The 22,025-nt window shown below is 40.6% G+C and overlaps 1 protein-coding gene across 1 annotated transcript in view; it reads right to left on the bottom strand.

Moving 5' to 3' along the window:
- The window catches only part of LOC136867248 (probable G-protein coupled receptor No18), a 1,741,601-nt gene that overhangs the window by 191,151 nt on the left and 1,528,425 nt on the right, over positions 1-22,025 (bottom strand). The window lies entirely within an intron of this gene.

The following is a 22,025-nucleotide window of genomic DNA, read 5'->3' on the forward strand; positions in this document are numbered from 1 at the left end:
GAAAACTACCGCACCCTTAATTTAGTACCTCACGCTTGCAAAATTTTAACTCGTATTATTTACGGAAGAAAGGAAAGACAAGTTGAAGATGAGTTCGAGGACGATCAGTTTGGCTTCAGAAGATATGTAGGAACACATGAAACAATTCTGACTTTACGTCTGATCTTGGAGCATTGAATTAAGAAAAACAAGCCCACGTATAGGCTATGGCATTCGTAGATCTAGAAAAGCCATTCGATAATGTTGACTGGGCCAATCTATTTGAGATTCTGAAGGTGATCTGGATCAGATACAATCTGTACAAAAATTAGTCTGCAGTGATAAGAACTAAAGGCTATGGAAAAGAAGCAGCAATACAGAAAGTGCGGCAAGGCTGCCGTTTTTCCCCCACTCCTTCGCAGTGTTTATATTTATAGAACAGGCGGTAAAGAAAAAACAAATACGAAATTGAGAATGGAATCAAAATCCAATGAGAGGAAATCAAAACTCGGAGGTTTGCTGATTATATTGTTATTTTATCTGAGTCTGCAGAAGATCCGGAGAAATTGCTGAATGGTATGGACACAAAACACAGTCTAGGGGAAGGAGTACAAGATACAAATCCAAAACAAAAGTAATGGAATGCAGTCGAACGAATTCAGGTGATGCAGGAAATATCAGATTACTAGCAAATGTACCCGTGCTTTGCTACTATATTCTATGTTGCATACGGATATCGAAGTAATTACTGTACATGCAGTGAATAAGATTTTTTAAATTCCATGTCTCTTAGCGTTATCCGAGAATCAGCATAGGGAGGTCCATATACGTTGTTTCCAAAATAAAGTGCCAGTTGCGGAGTTGTGACGATAACTGCAGATCCACATGCCTACTGCCATTCATGATTGAGTTGGGAATTTTCATTATAATGGCGGGCCCCATTGCCTACTGAGCGGTCACAATCGATTTGAGGAGTTTTCGTTGCAATATCAGGCCCCATGTCCTACTTCCAGACATATAATAATTGAGGAATTGTTATTATAATGGCAGGCACCTTCCCTACTGCCAGTCAAAATTGAGTTGCGCTGTTATCAATATAATGACAGGCCCCTCTTCCTAATGCCATCTAGCAATCTTATAACTGAAGACAAGATGTCACTAAAAGGGAAATACTATAAAGTTGAACGTGTTTATATTCAACTGAATGGTGACAGTCATACTAAGTAAATATTAGTGGGTCAGTATTAGAAGACTGTTTTTAAATATCCCAGGAAGGTTTGTACTGGGGGAGGGGGTTATCCAAGTCTTTGCTTTTCCTTCATCCGAGGTTCTTGGACGTAGTTTAAAAGAAATGTAGAGCAAGTCGGAAAAACTGTACGTCTAGAATATTTAAGGTGAATACGCACTTGAACTGTTAGTTCTATTAAAATGAATCCCACATAATATAATAATTTCGTGTGGCTATTTCTAGCCGAGTGCAGCCCTTGTAGGCAGACCCTCCGATGAGGGTGGGCGGCATCTGCTATGTGTAGGTAACTGCGTGTTATTGCGGTGGAGGATAGTGGAATGTATGGTGCGTGAGTTGCAGGGATGTTGGGGACAGCACAAACACCCAGCCCCCGGGTCATTGAAATTAACCAATGAATGTTAAAATCCCCGACCCAGCCGGGAATCGAACCCGGGATCCTCTGAACCGAAGGCCAGTATGCTGACCATTCAGCCAACGAGTCGGACAATGAATCCCACGAAGTCTACTTTGAATTAATTTCCTACAAAATAACCCTATGCATTTCCTTTCTAACTCTACCTGTTTTGCAGTATAAAATACCTTAACTGTAGTTTGCCACACACACACATATGTATTTGCGTTTAATGGGCATTTCACGCATACGGCCCAGAGGGATCGCACATCGATCGTAATATGGCTGGTTAAATTAGAGTAACAATTTAGCTTATGGCTCGAATGAGCAAACTAAGTATAGAGAAATGATGGTGTAGATGGCAAGGAAAGAGGGACAAGGGTGAGGAGGACTCACCCGTAAGAAGTCGGGGTGGGGAAGGGCCCATGACAAAAATACTTAGGCGGGACATGACATGAAAACACTGAGGATGACTACTGGGTGACCCTATCAAAGGGAGTCACATATCCGGAGTATCTGACGGACTTCATGGCATGTCCAAGGGGTACGTATAGAAATGGAATGGTGAGAGGGAAAACATTGTCATCTGGTTAGATCTTGGGGCCTTCAGGAGGTCTCCACGGGCAGGGCCGGTTGGGTCATCATCGGGAGGGCGGCCTTCTTCTCACCAGGGGTGATGACTCGGCCGGACAGTAGGTTTTTATGTGGTGTTTTCTTTTTGTCTTTGCCTATAATCTGTGTTCTTTTCTTTCTTTGTATGCATATTAAATATGTGTTTGTTTTAAGTTAGTAGAAGTTGTGTGTGTGGCTAAAGTTGAACGCTGTTATTTTTCTCATTCAACGGATCAATTTGGTATTTGTTTACTGTGATCTAGAGAAAAATAATAATAATAATAATAATAATAATAATAATAATAATAAAGAATAAAGGATGAGCAAACTGGTGTGAGAATATCAGGAACATCAACCAATCAGAAATCGTCTATAACAACAATATTATCATTTTCATGTTTTCATTTCCATTTCATTGCATCTGCGTGCCCATGGTTTTTTTTTTTTTTCGTTTTACAAATTCATCGGAATGGTGTACTAAAATATCTTCAGTAATATATTTGACCACAGGTCACGCAATCATCAGGATTTAACCGTGGTATTTTGATGAAACCGACAGCCGATGTATTGAGAGAATGCAGTCCAAAGAATTTAAATGCAATAATAAAACAACATATTTTCGAGCTGAAAGTTTTGTTCTCTGTATAGGTTATGATTTTTTTTTTTTGCTAGTGGCTTTACGTCGCACCGATATACATAAGTGTTATGGCGACGATGGGATAGGAAAAGCCTAGGAGTTGGAAGGAAGCGGCCGTGGTCTTAATTAAGGTACAGTCCCAGCATTTGCCTGGTGTGAAAATGGGAAACCGCGCCAAACCATCCTCAGGGCAGCCGACAGTGGTATTCGAACCCACTAATACCCCGGATGCAAGCGCACAGCCACGCGCCTTTTACCGCATGGCCAGCTCGCCCGGTGTTATGAATACCAATGGTTTTGATTTGTTTTTATAAGTATGCACTTATATTATCATTACTTTAGGTAATAAAAGTGAGTGATCATGTTTAAACTTTACTTTATTATCACTTGCAATATTAAGCTAGTAGTAAGCTCAATCTGTAGTATTGTAAGCCGTAGTGTTAATCTCTGGAAATGGTTAAGTTCTGTGTGAATTTGTATATGATGATGCTGAATTTAGAATGTTAAGCTACCGGGCGACTTGTCCATGCGGTTAAGGGCGCACAGCTATGAGCTTGCATCCGGGAGATAGTGGGTTCGAACCCCACTGTCGACAGCCCTCAAGATGGTTATCTTGGTTTCCCATTTTCACACCGGGCAGTTGTTAGGGCTGTAACTTAATTAAGACCACGACTGTTTCCTTCCTATTCCTAGGCCTTTCCTATCCCATCGTTGCCATAAGACCTATATGTGCCGGTGCGACGTAAAACAAATTGTAAATATATATGGTAAGGTAGTAGTAATTCTTGTAATATTTTCTACCTTTGGAATTTCTTCTTGAACTCTAGTTGTAGTTGTTGGATAATTATGCTTTAATTTTACTTTATTATCACACTACTGTAAGTGATCATTGCCATCGGGATATTTCCCAATTGTGATGTATTTGTTAATAATAATAATAATAATAATAATAATAATAATAATAATAATAATAATAATAATAATAATCTGCACTTAGGACTATCACCCAGGTGACAGATCCCTATCATTTGTTTTCCTAATATTTTCTCAAATTCTTTCAAATAGGATGGAAATTTATCGAACATCTCCCTGAGTAAATTATTTAATCCCTAATTCCTCGTCCTATAAACGAATAGTTGCCAGAATTTATCCTCTTGAATTCTATCTTTATCGTCATATTTTGATCTTTCCTTTTTTTAAACCTCTATTATTTGTCTAATAATGTCATTTCGCGTCATCTCTCCACTGACCACTCCGAACTCACAGCTTAGTCGACCTGTTCGCCTGACTTGTTCGCCTCATGTGCAACATTTTCGTAACACTAGTCTTTTGCCTAAAATAACCCAGAACAAATCGTACTGCTTTCGTTTGAATATCAAATAATCCTGGTGTGGGTCCCATACACTGCAAGCATACACTAACTGGTGTCTTACCAGTGACTTGTACGCCCTATGCTTTACATCCTTACTACAACCACTAAATACCCTCATAATTATATGAAGCAATCTGTAACTTTCAATTACAACCTCGTTAATGTTCTTTCCCCAAAGAAGATCTTTCCTTATATTAACACCAAGGTATTTACAGTGATCCCCATGAGGTAGCCTACTTTCACATCATCAAGATGTACGTTCTCTTGATGATGTCGTTTACCATCATACCATTGCCTACTGTCCAAGTCACAGCTTTATCGAGGTCGTTTTGCAGTCGCAACAATTCTATAACATATATTACTCTATAGCAGGGCCTCTCAAACGTCCAAAATCTCACGCGTGCAAATTGAGGCGCAGAGTTTCTGTGCACAGTGCATCGGTCCCATTCGGGTCGGCTCGGACCAACGCTTCGTCTCTGGGCTACTCGGCTAAGTTCGGCTCAACTCGGCTCGGATTTGGAGCGCTACGGAGCAAGTGAGGAAGAGGGAGACAGGCGTGGGGAGAGAGAGAGGCAGTGCTCATGCTCCAAATCGAGGAGTGGGGGTGTGCACTCTGGTCAACTAAGCGAAGTTGTCTTTTGCTCCTTGCACAGTGCATGCAGCAGGTGAATGCACTCTGAGAGGCCCTGCTCTATAGAGTACGAAATCATCTGAAAATAACTTTATTAGCTTTATTGGTTTTATTGTTATTCTCTAAATAGTGAAAACAAATAGAACTCGAGTTTCAGATTCTCCTTAGATAATTTCTGGAGCTGTCGTTATGTTACTGCAGAAAGTCGTTATTGGTATCCATTAGTGGCGCGGGTCAAAGATTCGCTATGCTTTTCACTCTGTGAGAGTAACTTTGTTAAGTTGGAAAGAGGGCACAAGAAAAGAAAATGTGGAGCAAGTCTGAGGATATGTTCGCTGGGACTCTTAAAAAGAAATGCACTGCCTCGTATGTCAGATGTACAAGAAATGATGTCTGGAGACGATAATGCTGACTGATATAGACGAGAGAGATGGAACGTGACAGGGAGGTTGATAAGAGGAAACTTATTTTTGCTCTCTTACAATTATGTTATGACTAGAGCCCGGATTTCCATGTACTATCAAATCTCAAAATATGCATGCATTCGTGCACTATCATATGGCAAAACATGCACAATAAATTGGAAAATATGCACTATAAAAATTCAGTTCCTTTTGAAACATTGTACAAAAACTACCGTAAATTCTCCAAATTGTCTTGATTTAAGCTCATCCGTTTACTTGTCAGCACTTTCCTAAGCACAGAAAATTATCTTATTACGTCACAAGAAGTGATAGATGCATACTTCAATGAAGACATTTGGACAAAGTGAGGTCAAGTTGTACGTCTTTTGCATTTTCACCACAATACGTCTTTTATAAGCTTGGCGAATTCAAAATCAGAATTTGAACGAATTAATTCGTTCAACTAATCGCTATCTGCGGCAGCTACTTCTCCATGCGATGATTGCAGACACATTTGAAAGTCCTCAATAACTGGTAACGATTGGCTGCTGCGATGGTAGGAAATTCCAGGATAACAACGGAAGAGAGTTCAATGCAAAACCAGAGTTTGTAAACTGCTATCTCAGGAACGCGGCGCCGCAGAAGTGTGATACAAGTTTTCTTTCGTTCGTCTAACATAGACGAAAAATGAGCCGTCAGTGATCAATGCACAATGTACGGTTCAATTTATTTATTCCTAAGAACTAGAGACCGGCGTGGGGCCTTCCGATTTACGTCATTGTTTACTCAAGCTACAGATAAGAAAGTGTTTGGTTAATTGGATTATAGGATCTGTAGCGTATGTAGACTACTAACTTTGGATATCACATAGAATGCCAGGAATACATTCTCTCTGTCTCTCAGTAATACACATACTGTAGCCTATAACGTGGAAAAATTGTCCCAAATTCTGCAAACTAACATTCAGAAAAGGCACTATCATGATCATGCAAGTTAACAATATATATATACGTCAAAGTCAGAATAAAAGTCATATTATGCAATATTAAAGTCCAAATATTAGCTATTAAATCCAAAATCATCCAAATATGCATTATGCATGAAGTTTCTCCTAAAAAGGCCGAAACATGCAAACATGCACGGAAAAAGAACGGTTGTTTGGAATTGTTAAGCCATAAAACGCATATTTGCAAAGTTTGAGGATTGTAACTATCTTATTTAAAACATGCATTTGCATGGAAATCCGGGCTCCAGTTATGACCAACAGCGTAAAAAACCGATTTCTAATTCAGACATTAATGTGGGTGGAGCCGCATGTGCTGCTAATATTAAAAATGCAGTGTGATTTCTGCTTCCGTAGTAAAGTAAGGATACGAAGAAAGGATTCATTACACGAGTCCTAATAGGACAGTGAGAGCTACTCACTACCTGAATAAAGTTTTGAACGGGAATGAATGATGGCTCTCTTGGGCATTCCAGCATTACTTTTTTTATTAGAGACATTGAGAACTCTTGAGTTCATCGCAAGAAAAGGACTTTGGTCAACAGATGGATTTACTTCTTTCAGTGTTTCTTATAGAGAATGAAACAGGCAAGGTACTCGAAATAAACTTGCAACGTATTATGTTCATACAGTACATATTGAAGAGATGGTAAGTACATAACAAAAATGGTCAACCGAACGCCAGTAGGATCTGAACCCACAACGTTCCGATTTCGCGTCGGATAGCTCTATCCAATTGTGGTAATGGTGGCCTAGGTTATATTAGTTCCGTTGGAAAGGATTTAACGAGTAAGCTACATGCCTGGCGCTGAAAAATAATGAAATGTCTTTTACTACCGAGATTGTCCGAGGACGCGTTCGGCTCACCAGGTGAAGATCTTCCGATTTGACTTCCGTAGGCGACCTGCGCGGTGTGATGAGAATGAAATGATGATGAAGACGACACACAAAACTATGTTTAAGAATATTGTAGTTGGCAAGGTAGTCTGCTAGGGAAAAATGGAAGAGTTAGACTTCAAAAATCGTAGCTGACTGATGAACAAGGAAGAATTGAATGTAAGTACTGCGCCACGTTAAAGAGGACAGCTCTTGATAAACATAAGTGGTTCTGTCGACCAACCAATACGTTGAGCCCCCGTGCCAGCGGAATTAACCAATGATGATTAAAATTTCCGACCATGCCAGGAATCGAACCCGGGACCCCTGTGACGACATGTACGCACTACTGCCATCACACTATTGAATACGTGCAATTCGCCAGTTGTGGACCAGTTCAAGGAATATTTAATTGTCTTGACCGCATTGTACTCGAAATAAACTCTCAACGTATTGGTTGGTCGATAGAACCACTTATATTTATCAAAATCTGTCTTCTTCAATGTGGCACAGTACTTACATTCCATTTTTCCTTGTTCATCAGTCAGGAACGATTTTCGAAGTCTGACTCTTCCCCTCTTCTCTAGCAGACTACCTTGCCCCCTACGATATTCTTAATCATAGTGTTACCGAGCTTGATAGGCGCAGTCGCTTAAGTGCGGCCAGTATCCAGTATTCGGGAGAACCCCACTGTCGCCAGTCCTGAAGATGGTTGTCCGTGGTTTCCCATTTTCACACAGGCAAATGCTGAGGCTGTACCTTAATTAAGGCCACGGCCACTTCCTTCCCAGTCCTAGCCCTTTCCTGTCCCATCGTCGCCATAAGACGTATCTGTGTCGGTGCGATGTAAAGCCAATAGCAAAAAAAAAATCATAGTGTTGTGTCTCAGGATAAGACCTATAATTTTATTTCACTCAATTTCATTGCTATTATTCGCTTCCTATGCCCTTCAATTTCCATTTTCATTCGTTTTCCTTTCTGTCCTGTTGGTTTTTGCCACCTCCCTTCATATCCACATTTATGCCGCTTCGAGAAAATTCAGCTCTGCTTTCCTTAGCGTTCAAGTTTCACTTCCATACAGTAGAGAGCTCACACGAAAATATTACACATTAATTATAATTAATAATTGACAATTATCAAAATTTTGTTTCTTTGTTTGAAATTTGGTTTACGTTGCACCCACTCAGATAGGTTTTGTGGCAACGATGGGATAGGACAGAGAAACCATAGAAAGCCATCCTCGGGACTGCCAACAGTGGGGTTCGAACACACTATCTCCCAAGTGTAAGCTAATAATTACATGCCTCGAGCTGTGTAGCCAGCTCGCTTCATAAAAGGTGATTTTATGGAAGAGTCGTAGTAGGAGTAGGATGGATTACATTGTTAGATTTTCATTGTGGAAGTGGCTGGGAGGTTTTCACGTTCTTCTTATCAAAGCTCATTCCTTAAGACACATTCGATACAGAGATAACACTCAGCTTACATTTCCGAGGAAGTGACCACACAATGGCAAGGTCGTTCAAACGACTGCCATGCACTTAAATATCATATCTAATCATTTTTGACCACAGCGGTGGTCGGAGATTAAATGAGTAGAGGTTTAGTTCCACACCTTGTGTCAATAAATTGAGAGTATAGATATCGTTGACTTGGTCTCGCGCTACTTCTCTTACACTCCATGACCAAATCCATTATTCTCTTAGACACCTTTCCTCCTCCAGTAGTGTCTCAAGGGCGCACTAGCCGCCAGCGTCTTGGAAAGGTGTTGCAATCCAACTGATGAGTCTTCTGCTACACTGGGGCGGAACGCTGTTAATTTCACGATTGAAACGACGTGAACAACTTGAATATATTTAACATTTGCTATCCATAAAACTAAATTATGGCTTCCTTCTGCGAACTTAACATTTTATATAAAAGCCAAATGCAGGCATTTATACAAGTGGAGGTACATATTTCTCGTAACGAACCATCGCTGCAATGTCCTACAAATGAGGCTTGCAGTGGTGTCTGAGGACAACTACCACTACCTCGACCTTTACGACGTTAGCCTTTACCCCCTCCCATAATCCAATCACTACAATAACAACATGCCATCCATCGCCCGTTATGCTATAATCCCCTCCTCTTTCCATCCCTACCGAGCAATCTCATCTCCAGCCACTCCCTGAAACCCCCTTGGATTCCACTGCAGCAGCGCCTCCATCGCCTCCACAATCTTTCCACGACAACGCCGATCTACCATCAGCACATCACATCATGTACAGCTGCGTGCTCCGCGGAGTAGATCCTGCCCTCTCAGCTCGCACTATTTTTCACCAACTTCACGCAGGAGACATCCCTGTCCGTCGAGTTTTTCGGATTCAGAATGCATCTGGCCCGACATATATGGTCCGTGTCCAACTCCCGATCGTTGAAGATGTTCAACGGCGCATACATCTACAAACACCGCTACAGAGTGGAGCCTTCAATCTCCCCACCCCAACCAGTTCGACATTCCTCCAACAACACTCCTCGTCGCCCCCGGCCAGCCCCATCTTTTCAACCTAGTCCACCCCTTCCCATACCTAGTTTCTTTCCTCTCACACACTCGACGCTAGACCTTCTCCGATACCTCATCTCTTCTCTCTGCAATCTTACTACAGCCTTGCACATCCTCACCACCCATCTCCAACCTGGAACCCTCGTATAAACTCCACATTTCATGTACATCTTATATAACTTTGTATCTCTTTTCAATAAAGCTCAATAAAATAAATAAATATACTTAGGCATAGGCAACATCCCTCTCCCATCTCCTTCTTCTTCACATCCTTTACCCGCCTCATTCTTCCATCATATCTCCCCAACCCGCCTGCATCTCTTGGCCAAAGAGAGGGCGTAACCCTCTAGGTGGCCCGCCTCACTCCTTCAGGGTGGGGAATGAAAACAATTATAGTTAAATAGATAGTGTCTGAGGGTCGATGGTTGCAGAGTAGGATTCAGCCTACAAACAGCCACGACTGGTCCATGGTCCTATAGCTCTGCATTTCAGTCGACCAATGGAGTAGAGGACTGGTGGTCGCTACTTTACCCTGGCCGTATACTCCAAAATTAGGGAGTCGGAGAGAGGCTGGTTCTCACCGTCGGCTGTCCTGAGAATATTTTTTGCCGCTGTTTTCCATTTTCCTGCACTAAGGCGCATGCCGGGGCAGTTCCTAATATAGGCCAGGGCTGTTAACACCATCACACTTACCACACATATCCTGGCCTGAGAGATGGCGTCACATTCTAATGAGACACGCCTCTCCTTTCAGGGGAAGAATGAAAAGAAAGAAATGTCTCAACCGCTGGGCATGGCTTTTTCGTGGCTCTATACCTACGCGTTTGGGAGACCGAGAGGTACTGGTCCCCATCGTCGGCTCTCCTGAGAATTGTTTTCCATATCCCTCCACTAAGGCGATTGCCGTGATGGATCCTATAGGACACGGCTGCCTCTCCCCTACCCACTTATCCCTTACCACATCACATTCACTGTAACAAATCTCCTGGCCTGAGAGATGGTGTCACCCTCTTCCTCCAGGGTACGGAATTAAAATTAGAATAGTTTGTGTCTCAATCAATCAATCAATCAATCAATCAATCAATCAATCAATCAATCAATCAATCAATCAATCAATCAATCAATCAATCAATCAATCAATCAATCAATCAATCAATCAATCAATCAATCAATCAATCAATCAATCAATCAATCAATCAATCAATCAATCAATCAATCAATCAATCAATCAATCAATCCCAATCTGCATTTAGGACAGTCGCCCAGGTGGCAGATTCCCTATCTGTTGTTTTACTAGCCTTTTCTTAAATGATTTCAAAGAAATTGGAAATTTATTGAACATCTCCCTTGGGAATTTATCCCAATCACTAACTCCCCTTCCTATAAATGAATATTTGCCCCAATATGTCTTCTTGAATTCCAACTTTATCTTCATATTGTGATCTTTCCTACTTTTAAAGACGCCACTCAAATTTATTCGTCTCCTAATGTCATTCCACGCCATCTCTCCGCTGACAGCTTGGAACATACCACTTAGTCTAGCAGCTCGTCTTCTTTCTCCCAATTCTTCACAGCCCATACTTTGCAACATTTTTGTAACGCTATTCTTTTGTCGGAAATCACCCAGAACAAATCGAGCTGCTATTCTTTGTTTTTTTTTTTCAGTTCTTGAATCAGGTAATCCTGGTGGTAGGGTCCCATACACTGGAACCATACTCTAGTTGTACCAGAGACTTACATACCATCTCCTTTACATCCTTACTACAACCCCTAAACACTCATAACCATGTGCAAAGATCTGTACCCTTTTTTTACAATCCCATTTATGTGATTACCCCAATGAAGATCTTTCCTTATATTAACACCTAGATACTTACAATGATCCCCAAACGGAACTTTCACACCATCAACGCAGTAATTAAAACTGAGAGGACTTTTCCTATTTGTGAAACTCACAACCTGACTTTTAACCCCGTTTATCAACATACCATTGACTGCTGTCCATCACACAACATTATCGAGGTCATTTTGTAGTTGCTCCACAATCTTGTAATTTATTACTCTATAGAGAATAACATCATCCGCAAAAGGCCTTACCTCTGATTCCACTCCTTTACTCAAATCATTTATATATATAAGAAAACATAAAGGTCCAATAATACTGCCTTGAGGAATTCCCCTCTTAATTATTACAGGGTCAGATAAAGCTTCGCCTACTCTAATTCTCTGAGATCTATTTTCTAGAAATATAGCAACCCATTCACTCACTCTTTTGTCCAGTCCAATTGCACTAATTTTTGCCAGTAGTCTCCCATGATCCACCCTATCAAATGCTTTAGATAGGTCAATCGCGATTCAGTTCATTTGACATCTTGAATCCAAGATATCTGCTACATCTTGCTGGAATCCTACAAGTTGAACTTCAGTGGAGTAACCTTTCCTAAAACCGAACTACGTTCTATCTAACCAGTTATTAATTTCGCAAAACATGTCTGATATAATCAGAAAGAATGCCTTTCCGAAGCTTACATGCAACGCATGTCAAATTTACTGGCCTGTAATTTTCAACTTTATGTCTATCACCCTTTGCTTTATACACAGGGGCTACTATAGCAATCTAACTCTCCATTCATTTGGTTTAGCTCCTTCATTCAAACAATAATCAAATAAGTACTTCAGATATGGTACTATATCCCAACCCATTGTCTTTAGATATCCCCAGAAATCTTATCAATTACAACCGCTTTTCTAGTTTTCAAATTTTGTATCTTATTGTAATTGTCATTGTTATCATAATGTAATTTTTAATACTTCATTAGCATTAGTCTCCTCCTCTATCTGGACTTTATGCTTGTAACCAGCAATCTTTACATACTGCTGACTGAACACTTCTGCCTGTTGGTGATCCTCACATACACACTCGCCTTGTTCATTAATTATTGCTGGAATGTCCTTCTTGTAACCTGTTTCTGCCTTTAAATACCTATACATACCCTTCCATTTTTCACTAAAATTTGTATGACTGCCAATTATGCTTGCCATCATGTTATCCTTAGAAGCCTTCTTTTCTAGATTCAATTTCCTAGTAAGTTCCTTCAATTTCTCCTTACTTCCACAGCCATTTCTAACTATATTTCTCTCCAATCTGCACGTCCTTCTTAGTCGCTTTATTTCTCTATTATAGTAAGGTGGGTCTTTACCATTTCTTACCACCTTTAAAGGTACAAACCTGTTTTTAGATTCCTCAACAATTGCTTTAAACCCATCCCAGAGTCTGTTTACATTTTTATTTACCGTTTTCCACCGATCATAGTTACTTTTTAAAAACTGCCTCATTCCTGCTTTATCAGCCATATGGTACTGCCTAATAGTCCTAGTTTTAAGACCTTCCTTTCTAACATATTTATTTTCAACTACGAGAAAAACAGCTTCATGATCACTAATGCCATCTATTACTTCGGTTTCTCTATAGAGCTCATCTGGTTTTACCAGCACCCCATCCAGGATTTTTTCCTTCTAGTTGGTTCCATCAAATTCTGAATCAGCTGTCCTTCCCATATTAGCTTATTTGCTATTTGTTGGTCATGCTTCCTGTCGTTCGTATTTCCTTCCCAATTGACATTTGGTAAATTCAGATCCCCATTAGCCCCAAGCGTCCTGGAAACGTGTGGCAAAGCAACTGATGAGCCCATTGCCACACTGGAAAGAAACGCTGGTAATTTCACGAATAAAAAGGCCTACAGAACCTGAACGTTTTTAACATTTGTAAGCGATGAAATTAAATTATGTTTTCCCTTCGCTTTTTTATAAGAACTAAATTATTAGATTGTTTTCTCGAATCTCTTTACTATAATCTCGTATCAAACATTTTCACTGTCGTCTACACCCTACAAGTAGATGTTGTTGTAACGTAGATTATTAATAAAATTAATGACTTGAAACAATTTTTTACCCAAGCTTTGCAGCATGTATTCATTTTATCTTTAATTTACCTTTTCTAGTTATTCAAGTCACAGTAACATTTAGAAGGTTGTAGGTGACGAAAGGATGAACTAGGATTGGGAATGTAGTGGTCGTAGCCTTATTTAAGATACAATGTCAGCATTTGCTTGTGTGAAAATGGTAAAAAAAAAAGAAAACCACTGTTACAGTAGGTCTGCTGACCGTGGAATGCGGTCTCGAATGTGAAGTGCAGTATGTACGAGTATTCATTATAATAAGCTACTTTTGCTGTGCTTCCTTCAGACCTCTCAACTTGAGAGTTCCGAGTGACATGAATCTGACATTCCTTCCATTTACTTGTGCAAGGATCTCTCATCTTTCCCATTCCACCTCCCTTCGTAAACTGTTGTTATGCTCCTACCCTAACAGCAGTAGGTTTCTAAAACCTTAGGAGCCTTTTATTTTCATGTCTCTAATGCACTTTATTCATATCTTCATTATTCGAGGAATCGATTTTGTCATAATATCTCCTATCATTAGAAACAACAGAGGTTGCCTGCCCTTCATAACTTCCAGCGCCTTGTTTCCTTTCGTACCTTCATGGAAGGTTAGTGAACATCACGGCATCGCGGTGTAGTTATTTGGTGTGTTTTGCAATTCCGATATCACGGTTGTCATATAGTGGTTGTCGAACCATTGTAATAGTTTCTACATCCAGGATGATCTCTCCACCTAGGTTTAGACTTCCCTTCTATCTTTTCTTCTGTGATCAGCTGTATCAGGCTGAATTTTTCATTTCGGAAAGATTATTATCTGGTCTACTCCATTCTTTTCAGCATTTCAATGATCCTCAGGCAATACGTGTCGACTCAAAGGGCTTAATGTATGTAACGATTACAATCTCTTATCAGCTTTGCGTTCGTGTTTCCGTGCAAGAGTTTCTCAACTTTGTACCTTCCTTTCTCCTCAACACTCGCGTAACATTATAACATATAGAATAGAAACAGTTTTAAAGTTGGATAAAGTACAAACAATAATCTAAGCCTTATAAATTAATACCATACAAAGCAACAAATATCTGGATACTACCGCTTTGAAGGCAATTTCACCTATGGTAAATAGGTACAGTTTTCGCACAATAGATTTCAGCGACATTAATATCACATCCGAGACCTGTAACGCTATTATTTATATAATACTACGATTAGTCCTCATAAGACTGATCATCAAATCAGTTTTTAGTTCGTACAGAAGCAGGCATAAAAGGTGGGTTCTTTGCTGTGTTATTTGTAGAATATTAAAAGTTTCCTCTAACGAAACGATGAGTTTAGCGAATACTGATACAGTAGCATGACAACTTCATTTGATACCAGTGGAACATGGTAAAATACACAGCTTTATTATTCATATTTCCTCACGATCATCCTTGATAACACCACAATATCCTGCTGTCTGAATTTAATACCACAAGAAAAAATACTAGCAGCAATTGTTTTTTTTTAAATATCCTCAATTTCACTTTGGAACTTAAATTTCAAACGTTTAAATCGGTATTTGTTGCTTACATTGATTAGTAGCAAAATTTAATTATCCACTTCCAAGTAGCTTACATGAACACCCCCTTATTTGTCATATACTGTGCATGTTGGTTTAACAAGCAGTACGCTGCGGAATAGAATTTCCTCTAACGATGAGTTTAATGAATGCTGGTACAGCAACATGACAACCTCATTTAGTAACAGTGGAACATGCTAAGTTACACGGCTGTGTTATTCATACATGAAAGTTAAATAAATGATAGAGGGAGAATCGGTTTGTGTATACTGTCCGCGATTGGTGGTAGGAGAACAAAGAAGCCATGTTCATCGTCCCATATTCGCAATTTACTTTGCGAGGTTGTGATTATTGTTTTAAGAGGAAATATAACTGGGCAACCTTTCTCTATCTCTACTTCGCGAACCCTTCTACACACACACACACACACACACACACACACACCCACACACACACACACACACACACACACACACACACACACACACACACACACACACACACACACATTAGAAAAAATGTGATTCATTTATAATACATTGGAAGTGCAATATTTCATCTCAAACAAATCAATCAAATTCTAAAGGCCAAGCTTTTTCGCTGCAGCCATGGAGTTATGTCCTGAGCTAGTCATTTCAGCTTGGAGTAAGATCTACAGCTCATCCCGTTGAGTAAGTCGCTAAAAACAGCTCTGACTTTCTCGTCTCTTTCTTCCCAGCCACTCTCACCTCAAAGTCGCTGTGCCGTACGATGTGACCAATGAACTCTATCTTCCTTCTCTTGATTTCGGAAATGAGGCTTCTACTTCATGCAGTACTTCATTACTGCTTTTCTTTTCTGTCCATCTTATAAGATTCATTCTTATCCAGATCCACAATTAATCTGCTTCTAGCTTGCATTTTTATTGTTTGTTTAATGTCCAGCTTTCACTCCGGTAAAGAATAACGCTCCAATCGAACATTTTTACGAATACCTTCCATGTTTCTATACTTATAGGCTTGTTGGTCAGAAAAACGTTCTTATTAAGGAGAGCTTCCTTACCCATTGTTGTCCCTTTAATTTCTGACATGCTTTCATTATCCTGTGTGATCAGACCTCCAATGTAGCAAAACTGGTTTACTTGCTTAATTTTTTTTGCCTATTCTGATTTCGGATGTGTCTGTTTGACTGGGCCTACGCACTATAATGGTTTAGTTCTTCTAATATTAATTTTGAAGCTTCATTTGCCAACGTTCTTTTCAGTAAGTGAAGCATTTTGTTCATTCATTTTTCTGTTTCTGCTAATATATTAAACCTTTTACAGTGTATGTGCTGTCCGTAAATTCTGATCCCGATTATTCTCTCTTTGACAAATGTTACTGCTTCCTCTATGAACATGAAAAACCGTTCAGGGGAGAGTGGATAACTTAATGGAAAGAAACTGAAGACATACTCGTATTTATGATGAACAGCTGGGTAAGATAATATACTTTCATAACCGGCGATTACAACTATTCTTATTTTGTTGACCAGTATAATCGTCTTGATAAAAATGCTTGATGCAATTGGCCTGAATGAAAAATGCGATGTCTTGTATGAGACCATCAGGATTTATTCATATTATAATCAACCTTGATTCATCCATGTTCTGTCCAAGTGAATGGCTATGCCTATTTTATTTTATTTGAGTTTAAATTTATTTTACAATTTCCGTAGGATCACAAGTTATAAAGGAAGTTTATTACAAATACCAGGGTTAGTTGTTAGACAGCATTTTACACGGGGACAGTCAAACTTTATAGTTTACAGAATCAGAGAACTGATACCGTCCTTATGGATTTAACTGTCATTTTCTCTAATGAGTGTCTAGAAGAGTTCCTCTGTACAGATCCTCTTGACCTCTCCAGGGAATCGAGTTATTTGCCTCCGTCCGACACTCGCAGTAGAGTTGTAGACTTAACGATCTACTCCATTAGCGTAAAATGACCCCGGCGAGGCAGGTAGGGATCCTGGACAGAAATATATGTGAAGTATCCTTATGGCACATACAGCCTACTAAAGGATTGTTTGTCAGTCAGACGGCTTGCATTTACAGAAGTGCCACCTGGCCAGCGAGACTACAATCCTCTCTGATATTACACTACATGGATTTTTTTTTTGCTAGTTGTTTTTTTACGTCGCACCGACACAGATAGGTCTTACAGCGACGATGGGACAGGAAAGGGCTAGGAGTGGGAAGGAAGCGGCCGTGGCCTTAATTAAGGTACAGCCCCAGCATTTGCCTGGTGTGAAAATGGGAAACCACGGAAAACCATTTTAAGGGCTGCCGACAGTGGGGTTCGAACCTACTATCTCCCGAATACTGGATACTGGCCGCATTTAAGCGACTGCAGCTATCGAGCTCGGTTACATGGATTTTAATGACCTGACACCCGTAGGTATTGGCTTAACTTGTGGTGCTATGATGACGGTATGACACAGGCCCACTCTTCACTGTTAACATAGCCTCTACTTTTCTAGGACGACTTCCCACTAACGAGGAGTCTTTGTGAACATGACTCCACCAATTTAATCCATTTTCAGTGTGTGCAGGCCTTGGCGAATACTTTCAGCAGTTCAAGCTGCAAGGTGCAGCTCCCACCCTGTTTCCAGAAAATAGAATTTGAATATTTGGGACCGGGCGAGTTGGCCGTGCGGTTAGGGGCGCGCAACTGTGAGCTTGCATCCGGGAGATAGTGGGTTCGAACCCCACTGTCGGCAGCCTTGAAGATGGTTTTCCGGGGTTTCCCATTTTCACACCAGGAAAATGCTGGGACTGTACCTTAATTAAGGCAACGGCCGCTTCCTTCCCATTTCCAGGCCTTTGCAATCCCATCGTCGCCATAACACCTATCTGTGTCGTGCGGCGTAAAACAAATAGCATATATATATATATATATATATATATGGGGAGTGCTTCACAAAGACTAACATTCCCACAATGAAAATGCAACGCAACTAGCAATCTCTCCACGGATCGAATTTCTCATAAAGTGTTTAATGTTCCGTCGCCCCACCCCTGGGAACGTTTAGAGTCTTAATTTCCTATTATTTCAGTATTATTATTATTATTATTATTATTATTATTATTATTATTATTATTATTATTATTATTATTTTGCTATTTGCTTTACGTTGCACCGACACAGATATGTCTTACGGCGACGATGGGATAGGAAAGGCCTAGGAAATGGAAGGAAGCGGCCGTGGCCTTAATTAAGGTACAGCCCCGGCATTTGGCTGGTGTGAAAATGGGAAACCACGGAAAACATCTTCAGGGCTGCCGACAGTGGGGCTCGAACCCACTATCTCCCGATTACTGGACACTGGCCGCACTTAAGCGACTGCAGCTATCGAGCTCGGTAATTATTATTATTATTTCTAGTTGCTTTACGTCGCACCGACACAAATAGGTCTTATGGCGACGATGGGATAGGAGAGGGCTAGGAGTTGGAAGGAAGTGGCTGTGGCCTTAATTAAGGTACAGCCTGAGCATTTGCCTGGTGTGAAAATGGGAAACCACGGAAAATCATCTTCAGGGCTGCCGACATTGGGATTCAAACTCACTGTCTCCCGGATGTAAACTTACAGCCGCGCGATGCTAACCGCACGGCCAACTCGCTCGGTTATTATTATTATGATGATGATGATGATTATTATTATTATTATTATTATTATTATTATTATTATTATTATTATTATTATTATTATTATTAACAAATACATCGCAATTGGTAAATATCCCAGTGGCAATAATCACTTACAGTAGTGTGATAATAAAGTAAGAACAAAGCATAATTACACAAGAACAACAACGTTTTTGTTTTTGCTTACAACTATGTATGGCGTGCTATAAGTGACAGACAGTTCGATTCGTTGGCTGAATGGTCAGCGTACTGGCCTTCGGTTCAGAGGGTCCCGGGTTCGATTCCCGGCCGAGTCGGGGATTTTAACCTTAATTAGTTAATTCCAATGGCTCGGGGGCTGGGTGTGTGTGGCGTATTCAACATTAGAAATCATCCTAGGTAGGGCCTTCATCTTCATCTTCACAGACATACAGGTCGCTTAATAGGCCGTCTACTAGAAAAAGACCTGCACCAGGCCTCTCCGGAGGCCATACGCCATTTTATTTATTTAGTGACAGACAACCAATACAAGGTGTGAAAAAGATTGTAAGGATGTATTAGCCACAATCCTTTACCAAAACACTGTAGTCAGACTGCTCTAACGCGCTGAATGGAGATCAGATTCAACGAGCAAAACCAAGATAATGGTAATGTTAGATCATCACATAATGTGTTACCTGTGGTTGTCTAAAATTTACTATGAAGCAGTCAAATTAAATTTTATCAACACAGCTACTTAGAAAACTGTCTGTAACAGAGCGTGCACTATTAACATTTTGTCTCAAATTACGTAAGTTGTCGACAGTGGCCTCTTTAAAAATTGTGGAAAATAGGCATACATTTTTAAGTAAGTTGTTTCTAGAGGTTAAAAAAGATTTCATCAGGGTTGGTTTCAAGCGGGAAAACATCTCAGATCGAGCACGGTACAAATTAAAGATCAACATACTTGATGCATATCTCTTTAATTTATTCCTCTCAAATTGAACTAAACTACGAAAAGAAAGCAAACGTACCTCCGTAACAGGCCATGAAGACACGTGGAGGTTTGGAAGGCAAAGGCTTCTACTACCTGGCACTACTGGAGTTAGAGCGGTTAGCTCTATGCCCGCGGCCTTTAATCCGATGAATTAACGTGATACTCACTCCTAGTGGAGCCTGAGTGAACTCTAGTGCCATTTGCCTCTCCATAAGTGGAAATCTCGTTTTTTTTTTTTAAAGTGGCTTTACGTCGCACCAACACAGATATGTCTTGTGGAGACGATGGGTTAGGAAAGGACTAGGAGTGGGAAGGAAGCGGCCGTAGCCTTAACTAAGGTGCAGCCCCAGCATTTGCCTCGCACGGGAATGGGAAACCACGGAAAATCATCTTCACGGCTGCCGACAGTGGGGCTCAAACCTACTATCTACCGACTGGAAGCTCACAGCCGCACGACCCTAACCGCACGACCAACTCGCTCGGTTAATCTCGTTTCTAAATTTGCTGATATCCTGATGGGGAATCGAACACACTTCCTTCCAAGTGAACTAAGCACTCCCTTACCACCTGCGACAGGCATCTCCATTACTAAATACGGAAAGTTAGTATGTGAAATGTTTACGTGAAACTCGAATGGACTGACAATAAATCGGTTGGAGGCCCTTGCAACGACATTCAACCTGTCATCACTGTGAACTGTGCCAGGAGGAAGTCGGGATAACGACCGTAGTAGGCCTTGCTACAGCAAGGAATGCACACTTGGCTTTTGTGATCACGGCGCAACAGTCCGTAATTCGCCTTATCGCACAATTCATTCTATGCCAGCGACATCTTCTAAGCAGGATGGGTTAATTGTATAGAAAGAATTTTCAGGTTCCTGGAACTCATGATAGCTTGAAGAGGATCAACGATATTGCCATCAAAGAAGGATAATCTAAATCCAGCTCCAAGCAACACATCGCAGTATATGAGTAAAAGAAAGTGCATTGCAAAGATATATACCTCTTTAAAATGTCATCAGGTTGCTAATATGGTAGTGATTAATCGTTTTAAGAGGAAGTACAACTGGGCAACCAACCTCTCCTAACACGAATAAAAAGGAAAAGGCTTCTGTTAACCGTAACCTCTGCACTATTGCGGATGGAGTGGTTAGCTGTATAGCCGGGGCCTTCGAACAACGAAGGATCGGCAAAAGAAAGGGAAAGGCCACGAAGGGCTTGAAAATGAAAGTGGCCCTATATTTCGCAAATTCAATACCATTGGGATAGGGAAGGGAACAAGAGTTGACCAAGAGAGGTCAAATAGAAAATATTAACTTAAGGATCCTGGAATAAGTAAGTGGAAACAATATCAGACTCTACTAACGCCTCGTAGTCACCAACCCACGCTCTTGAGAGAGCTTGGCATCCCGACTTATTCCCGTTTTACGAGAGGCAGGGGAACCATGGACGCATTCTACCGCCTCCACCCACAGGGGTTTGGCCGCTAATAAGTAAATGTGGAACGATACCCTCCATTTGCGGAAACTTTCAAGAAACTTGGGATCAAAAGGAGTGTGATCTATGGCATTCCTAAAGTATACCAGCACTGACACCTACGACATCGTAGAGCCCTGTGCGGGTATACAAAATATTATCCGCATCCGCTCCACATCCGCATTTCATTCATCCGCACCAGCATCCGCAAATGATTATCAGCGGATATTGTATATATTTGACTACAGTATATTACACCCAAGGTATTGAAACGAATAGATCTGTTAATATAATACAATAGGTCTGATACCTAGCACCAGAACCCCAACAGTCACAGGTTAATGAGGGATTTTCTCTTGCGACAACTACCGACGTATTGAACTTTGTTTCTTCCTTCCATTAAATGAGGACAGCAGCCAGTTAGGCTTGGGTCAGATTCACAGCTTTATGGTCTCAAGGATTTTTATGTATCACCATTCTCCCATACCATTGTCAAGGGTCACTTAACCACAAGCAAAAATAAGAGTATACCTGAGTGAAAATTAATAAATTTAATTATTTGGGAATTATCAGCTAAATCATCCACACTGTCATACAGTTTGTATCCGCCAAGATACAAACTTCGCGGATATCCACATCCCTGCAGGTCTCTAGACATTAGCATCTATTTCTTCCCTCTTAACTTACACTTTAACAATCCGCATGTTGAATGGTAAAACTTTGCCGCACGATAGCCTT

This window comes from Anabrus simplex, chromosome 3 (assembly GCF_040414725.1).
Source record: "Anabrus simplex isolate iqAnaSimp1 chromosome 3, ASM4041472v1, whole genome shotgun sequence".
In the NCBI taxonomy this organism is placed as follows: Eukaryota; Metazoa; Arthropoda; class Insecta; order Orthoptera; family Tettigoniidae; genus Anabrus; species Anabrus simplex.